Below are 8,762 nucleotides of genomic sequence, written 5' to 3'. Positions count from 1 at the left end.
TCTAGAAGTGCGAGTAAGTGTTAGCTCAAAGGGAGATTAAACTGAATACAAGGTGGCGGCCGGTTTTTAGACGATTGTCGCATGACGATTGTCTGATGACGATAGTCCGATGACGTTCGCTAACTACGGATCGGATTCTGTGTGGAATACACGGAATTAGACGGTGCCTGGATTGTAACGTATTCCCGAAGTAATACTCGAGAACTTATCGACATCTCGTCAGTGACATTTTACACTTTATAGATATTCTCTGCGCTCCACACTACACACACGATCTCGCGCACACTCGCGTGCCACAGTCGAGTCTTTTCCGTGTGGCTATTTTTAGCTCTCATACGCAGTTCTGGAAATAAAGCCACGTCGCTTATTCGAAGAAGAGACAATAATCATTGGCAGAAGCTGGAAACGAATTTTGCGCGATACTTTGACATTTTACCTGCTGAAGGGGTCTGGTTACCGGGTATCGTGCTGGAAAAAATGATTTCTGAGAACTCATCGACTATAGGTTCTACCTGTGTGAGTCGATGCGCACTACGTCATCGATATTGGCGATTCAGTTTACAATTGCGAATTTTGGCGTTCATTTTGCAAATAAACATATTTCATAATTCGTGTTTTATTTTTTGATAAATTCTAATCATTATTTGTTGAGAGGGTGTGCTCTACGTCATCATTATATCAGGGCTCTAGACTGGTTGCCGATGAATTCAATTCAATCATCGATATATTCAAATCCAAAATAACTTCATCGATGCTTAATATAATATAACTTATATTATGTTTTTTTTTTTGTCGACGATATTTCACAAGGCGTCAACTTTCAAGTTAGTTTTCTTGTTTGTTTTAAATCGTTTGACGTATGGTTATTCCGGTGTGGCATGTCTTCCCGCAGAGCGCTACCGTCTGCGGTACTGCGCGCGTGGCTTATCTCCAAGCGAGGTGTGGGATCCTCTCGGGACCCGGAATGAGGCGGCGGCCTTTCCGTACTGATCGTGTACCAACACGCTCTTACGCCTGCAGGGATTTCAGATAGCGTGACCATCATCTCGCCTCGTTCTCGACTCGCTTGATCGATACTTCCTGTTATGTTTACATTTCCGGTTGCATGGCAGATGAACTCTGCATAACAGTTCAAACTCTTTCCTACTTGGATGATGAAATATTCCTCACCTTCTTTGACTCTGGATCCAGTTCCACAGTTGTGTGGGTTTAATTTGACTGTGAATCCAGTTCCACAGTTGTGTGGGTTTAATTTGATGCTGAACCCAGTTCCACAGTTGTGTGGGTCTAATCTTACTCTGAACCCAGTACCACAGTTGTGTGGGTTTAATTAGACTCTGAATTCAGTTCCACAGTTGTGTGGGTTTAATCTTACTCTGAATCCAGTTCCAAAGTTGTGTGGGTTTAATTTGATGCTGAATCCAGTTCCACAGTTGTGTGGGTTTAAGTTGATACTGAACTCAGTTTCACAGTTGTGTGGGTTTAATTAGACTCTGAATCCAGTTCCAAAGTTGTGTGGGTTTAATTTGATGCTGAATTCAGTTCCACAGTTGTGTGGGTTTAATTTGACTCTGAATCGAGTTCCACAGTTGTGTGGGTTTAATCTTACTCTGAATCCAGTTCCAAAGTTGTGTGGGTTTAATTTGATGCTGAATCCAGTTCCACAGTTGTATGTGTTTAATTTGACCCATGCCCACAATAATTTCAGAGATTCTCATAAACCCCAATGAGAAGTACACTGATGTTAAGACAATGATTTGTATAAGATAGTTTACTAACTACTTGCATGGAGAGCGATGCTCAGTGAGTCTACAATGTGTAACGCCTGAAGCTGTGTGCGTTCACTTGTCATATTGGGTATATTGTGATTTGCATTACGGATGTCATAACAATATTGCCACAATCACAATAATCAGTGGCAGTAGTTGCCGTCATTCCCGGCCATAATTCACAGAAACAAACCCGATTATATCCGCGCGGATACCTGGGGTTCGAACCTACCAGGGACAGCGACGAACTAACTTTTTTCAAAGGTTAAGGTTATCGCCACTAAGTTAGCGTGACTGGTGACCAGTAACCAGTGACCTCGTGACAATACGACCCTGTACCCAAAAACCTAAAATGGTAAATGGTGAACAAAGCACAATTTGGATGATATGATAAAAAATGAATTCTTGTAAAATTCTAGAAAGTGGTCACAAGATGCGCTGCCTATAGAACGAACCCTTAGAAATGTCAGAGAGAATATTTCAAAACCGTATTTAGTTTTAAGACCCTTTGAATCTGCATCTGTTCTGTCTCAATCGCCATCGATATTTTTCTAGTCTGAGTTTATAGAACGCACCGGCTGCTGCTGGTAATTTTAAAAAAGCTGTTTGGTTTCGGTTTACGCGACACGATCGAGGCCGCAGAATATCGCGTTGCGTCTAATTTGTTTTTACTCGGCACCGATTCAGTTCTTATTCACGACTTTTAAATATTTACAAAGCAATTGATACGCGTTTAATTAAACATACGCGACCATATGAATCATACCTCCTTTCCCCTCCCTCCTCTCCCCATCTATCTCCCTCCCCCTTGCCTCCCTCTCCCCGTCTGTCTGTCTGTCTCCCTCCCCCTGCCTCCCTCCTCTCCCCATCTGCCCCCATCCTCCCCTTACCCCCTCTCTCCCTGTCTCTCTCCCTTCTCTTGTCTCTCTCCCTCTCTCCCCCTCTCTCCCTCTCTGCGTCCTCCTTCAATTTTCTCTCCCTCTCCCTCGTGGTATTCCCGGTGACCCATCTCCCTATCTCCTCCCTCTCCCCTACCTCCTCTTCCTCTCCCTCTCCCTCCTGTCCTCGCTCCTCCCCTCACTCAGTCGCGATCTCTCTACTCTCAACTCTCCCTCCCTCTCTCATATCTCTCTGTCTGTTCTCCCCTGCGGTCTCCCCCTCCCCGTTAATGGATCCCGGTGATGAAATATTTACAAACGCAAATTACACCTGTTTAAACGAACGAAATCCGCGGCTTCGGCGTCGACGGTTTCATATCCCGTGCGTCGTTTCAGGTTTTTGTTTGCGTGTTTAATAGAAAAATTCCTGAACACAGAACACAAAGTAAACAGACGGCAATCTATCGACAGAGATCCGCAGACGATCAGAACGCGCCGGCCGGGTATTACCGAGTCTGTGTGCTGATATAAGAATGAATTCATTATAAAACTGCGCATCGCGCGACGCTGAAAGCGTTAATGAAATCGTAGCATTCTTAGAATTCTGCTTTTTTTGTTCGCCATTGTTCGCGTGAACGTTACTTACTGATGTTCTTTTCTTTTTTCCGCGCGTTTTAAACCGTCAATAGAGTAACAACACATCCACAGACACTGTTAAATGTGGTCTCTCGTAGAGGGAGGGCTCTTGTGGTATCTCTTATAGGGCTCTCCGAGAAACAACCGACCCTCGATGTGCCCCTCCCCTCCCCCCCCCCCCCCGTCTCAGAGGGAATCGAAGGGTTCTGCCAAAAAGTAATTCCACTCATTTATGAATAGTTCAAAGGAAGCAGAAACGTTAAACACTGTCCTAGGTAACTCTGGAAGGTTTCAGAGAGGAGGTTTGAGGGGTCAGGGGCGGTAGTGAGGGGTGGAGAGTGAAGGGTGAGGGGTTAGGGGTTAGGAGTCACCGTAATTGTGTCCACATTGTGCTGCAATGAAATCTAATTCAACTCGCCTAGAATTTGAACAAAAGGCTTCGTAGTTGAAACGGTCGTTGCGTGGATCTATCTAAATGACGAATTGCACTTAGTGAATTCATTGAATTCATCTTTTTTGCTTTTTTCAGATAAACAGTTCAAAATTCTGGAAGATACACGGACAGGAAGTAGGTAAGACAATATTTGCATATTATTTTTGTTTATCAATCCACGGTTAGCGGGTTCGAATCCCGTTATTGTAGCATTTTTTATTGACAGTTCTCCATAGAAAAAAAGGTTCATGGCTATCCGCGCCACAAGGAAGCGTTATATGACTAAATATATTCCGAACGAATTCTGCAAGTATGTATTTGTGTACGTCGCCACCTACTGTGAACGAAGGGAACTATTTTTACATCTACCATTTCGGTTAAGTAGCGCCGGGAGTCGGAAGTAGCTAACTATATAGTCGTTACTCTAGGATTAGCCTGACTTGTATACATAAACTATACTCCCGGATTACAGATTGATGTCGTGTTGAACCCAATTAACGATTTGTCTAAGACATTAAACAGAAGTATCGATAAAACCCGGAGAACACGCGGGATTTATCGTCTGCTCTGCTTTATGTGACGCAGGCGCGCGATTCATCTCCACAATAACCATTAATTACGGTAACAACAACACTTGATGATCCATCAAGGTTCGCGCGATGTCAAGGTCGTAGCGTATTAAACAAACACGCAGGCACTTCACATACACCCGACAATCAATCGGTAAAAAAAGAATCGACCTCGTGCATATGAGATACTTAAAAATATATTGGAGGAATGCCCTCATTGAGGCAGGAATAAAATCCAAACAGATTTCAAAAGATTCTGGTGCCGGTTGCACAGTCGTGACTTAAGCCCAAAAATGGTCTATAATCTTAAGACTGGTCTTAGTGTTAGATTGACTATAGAACTAAGTTGGTCTTAGACTGGTCTTAAGTCTAAGCGATGACTTTGCAACCGGCCCCTGGAATGTATCGTGGGTACCCGTTATTTGGACGGGTTGGGTAAAGATCTACCCCGGGAATCCGCTACTCGGGTCGGGGCTAGGCGAAGATCGACCCAGATAACTCACTGTTGGCTCGGTTGAAGAGCTTCCTCGACCTGCAGCGGAACACTACAGAGTCTACGCTCTACGTGAGAATTGTGAATTGAATGAAAGATGTAAATCTGTTTGTGGAGACTGGCCTCGCGTAGGCGATCAATAAGCAATAAACTCAATGACTATTGATTTCTGTGCACAGCGTAATTGACGATCTTCCACGTTTCAGCTGTCACTGAACAATCGCAACTCGTGTTTAAGCATCATTTGAAAAATGAGCGGTTAGACCTCACTACATTGCTCTCTCCTTCCTCTCCATCGCTATATCTGCTTTACGATCTATCTCTCCTCTCTTTCTCTCTCCCTCTCTTTCTCTCTCTCTCTCTCTCTCTCTCTCTCTCTCTCTCTCTCTCTCTCTCTCTCTCTCTCTCTCTCTCTCTCTCTCTCTCTCTCTCTCTTTCTCTCTACCTCTCCCTCGCCCTCTCTCTCTCTCTCTCTCTCTCTCTCTCTCTCTCTCTCTCTCTCTCTCTCTCTCTCTCTCTCCCTCGCCCTCTCTTTCTGTACATTGCTCTCTCCATATATCACTCTTTCATTCTTTCTCCTCTCCCCTGCCCCCTCTCCCTCTTCCTCTCGTCTCCCTCTCTCATTTCCAACATCCCTTTCCGCAACTCTTCCCAACTAACGAAACGTACAGCCACCAGGAGGCAGCATTTCCTATCACGTCTGCGTAAAACGGAAAGAACTTTTTCCAAATCTTTCCTGTATTTCCATAGTTTCCAATGTATCACCGGCGGGAATTGTTGTCGGGCAGACGGTCGGTACAAAATCAGAGGAATCTGATTCAATCGACGAAAAATATACCGACCACTTTAATCGACGGATGGCCGCGTCCAATCAGCAACACGACAAAAGGGTCAACGTAGCGACCGACCAGCAAACCGGAAGTGGATCGAAGTTCAAGGAGCTGAAAACGAAATGCAAAAAAGTTGCGAAAAAATTCAAAAATCGTCGTTCATCGAAAGAGGACCGACTCACCGAGGACGAGGCCATCGAAATATGGAGTTTAGGGGGTCTAGCTAGTAGTTTGGACCACGCTAAGAGGGGTGACAGAGGGAAGAAAAAGAATGTGGATTCCTCGGTTGATAATGAATACAAAGCGGTTGTTAGTTCCAACAGTTCGACGCTGTCGAGGAGTTCAAGCGCGGCATTTCTGGAAAGTGTAACAGCCGGACTCGTTTCCTCCGCGGAGGAAGAAACGTCGACTGACTCGACCGTATCACTCGGCGGAGGAGGCTGTTTTAAACGGGCTCGCAGCTGGAGCCGAACCCGACTCTGGGCTGAAGACGCACTCGTTCACTGGATCAGGAATCAGCCGCGTTCAAGCGAGGATTACTCGCCACTCGGGAGTCCCCGCGACGAGGATACCCCCGATTATATGACGTCATCGCCTAACCGATCGAAGGAAATAAGTAGGTCATTCGCGCGTCATCTGTCGTTGTTAGATTTGAGTCAGACGTCTGCGGTGGACGTTTCTCATTCTACGGACGTTCACGGGCTGTTGTCCGATTCGCTGTCCGTATCATCTCCGGACGGATTGACACCGGAACGGACCACGGCTATCGACCGGTCGCAGTCCGCCGGTGAGCAGGCGTCGGCGTGTCACGTGATCGAAAATATTTCGGGAATCGACATTCGTATGACGTCGGAAACGGACGTCGAGCCGGTTGGTGACGTCACGCAGGACGTACCCTCGCGCATGCCATCGAGCCACGACCTTCGACCGACTCAAGAAGAGGTGGGAAAACAGACTATTCCAGACCCTCTCGTCGAGTTAGAGACACTTTATTTGGAGAAATTATTAAAATACGGAACAGAAATATCCGGAAATAGTTCGTTACTACAAATCATATTCGGCAGATAGTTTAATAAATTTCAGTAAATATTAGGAATTATTTCACACGAAATATAGTGTTACATTAAAGATGATTTCATTGATTGCAGTTTATTTAAAAGCTATGTCCGTCTATGGGGAAAAACACACCCAACTATATTTTCATCTCAAATACCCCACAATGATTCAACTTAAGAATCCGTTTCATTGTTTCAAACAAACAACTTCTATACATCTTCAGAGATTTATCGAACATTAAAAGGTCGGCTAGTTGTACGTAGAAGCAGTGAGACGTCACGTCCGGCAACCTCTCCGTCGTGACTTCAATCCAACCAAAAATTCTTCTTAAATCTCAAGAACGATCATCTGATGATAAAAATCTTTGGTCACTACATATAAATTGAAAATTTACACATTTGAGGAGGACGCCCCGAGTCGTAAGAGCTACCCCTGAAGGGAGGGTGCCCTTTATAAAGGCAATTACAATGGATATGGTCTTAGACTGGTCTTAATATCTAAGCCTGAAGAGATATCGATCGATTATAGATTGAATTCAAAGATTTCGACTCAGAGAGGGAAAAAACAAGGACTTACATTAACGGTATTTACAAAACAATTTAGCCATGGCTTTGTATCTGCATAAACTGGTGTAAAACAGGGTCACTTGAGAACTGTATCGTGTTATGATATGCAGTGTTTTTCCGATAAAACTGCCGAGCGAGACACAGAGAGAGAGAGAGAGAGAGAGAGAGAGAGAGAGAGAGAGAGAGAGTCGGAATGAAATATCGGATCATTCTTGAGAATCGTGTTAATTCATCGCCGCTAGATTCGATATCGAATTACCGAAGTCTATTAATTATAGACGAGGTTTTTATTTGGCCCCCTACTCGACGAACTGCATGAACTGTGAGTGTGTGTATCCCCAGTGAGCGATTGCTGCACTGTGATCATTAATCATGAATAAGGAATAACAAACCACTTGTTAAGGATCTTGAAAGCGGTCCGTTCAAGGTGACAGCATTTGAATGCGCACCGGGATAGCCTTCAACGCCTAATTGGGGAAGTAGAGGATTCCACTTGTGGCAAGTGAGGATCCACCAGGTGTTGCTGGTGTGCAATAGGACAGGACATCAACTACTGCGGCAATAGAGGATTCCACTTGTGGCAAGTGAGGATCCACCAGGTGTTGCTGGTGTGCAGTAGGACAGGACATCAACTACTGCGGCAATAGAGGATTCCACTTGTGGCAGGTGAGGATCCACCAGGTGTTGCTGGTGTGCAATAGGACAGGACATCAACTACTGCGGCAATAGAGGATTCCACTTGTGGCAAGTGAGGATCCACCAGGTGTCGCCTGTGTGTAGTGGGACATCAACTACTGCCACAATAGAGGATTCCACTTGTGGCAAGTGAGGATCCACCAGGTGTTGCTGGTGTGTAGTAGGACATCAACTACTGCGGCAATAGATGATTCCTCTTGTTGCAAGTGAGGATCCACCAGGTGTCGCTAGTGTACAGTAGGATCACCAGAACATACACTATAGATAAGATTGGTGGAGGAGCCTGAACAAGACGGATGGTACTTTATAGGTTATTTTGTTTATTTGACGGAGCTTTTGTTTCCCCATCGTTCGAATTAACAATTTTAAACTACACATCCTTAGCAGTCTCGTTTGTCTCAATATTATTGATAATTGTGTACTCTAGTCGAAAGTACACGTAACCCCGGGGGATTATGGAACTGCGCGCGGTGTTGTATTACATAAATCTCTCAATTTGGCAGAAACTGATCCACAATCTGTCGGATAGATGCAAATATCCGATATTTCTTGCCGCGGTAATCAATGTTGGTTTATTCAGGGTTTTTTTGTCGCGGCGTGATGCATTTTCTCTCCCGCCGCTGATTGTAAGAGGGCGAGGCGGAGGGGGAGAGGGGAGAGGGGGGTTGCGTTGATGTATTAACGGGGATAATCCGTAGTAGTATCGAATGATTTTTTTGGTGAGTGCGTTCTGTAAAAACACGGTGACATTTGGAACGTCACGCGAGGGATTCTATTTCATACTGAATCGTCGTCAAGTAAAAACATGTTATGCCGAAGTGAGAGATCCGGGTAGG

The sequence above is a fragment of the Tubulanus polymorphus genome, chromosome 10, assembly GCF_964204645.1.
Source record: "Tubulanus polymorphus chromosome 10, tnTubPoly1.2, whole genome shotgun sequence".
Taxonomy (NCBI): Eukaryota; Metazoa; Nemertea; class Palaeonemertea; order Tubulaniformes; family Tubulanidae; genus Tubulanus; species Tubulanus polymorphus.
The sequence above is the reverse complement of the archived record's forward strand: the minus strand, read 5'-3'. Positions refer to the sequence as shown.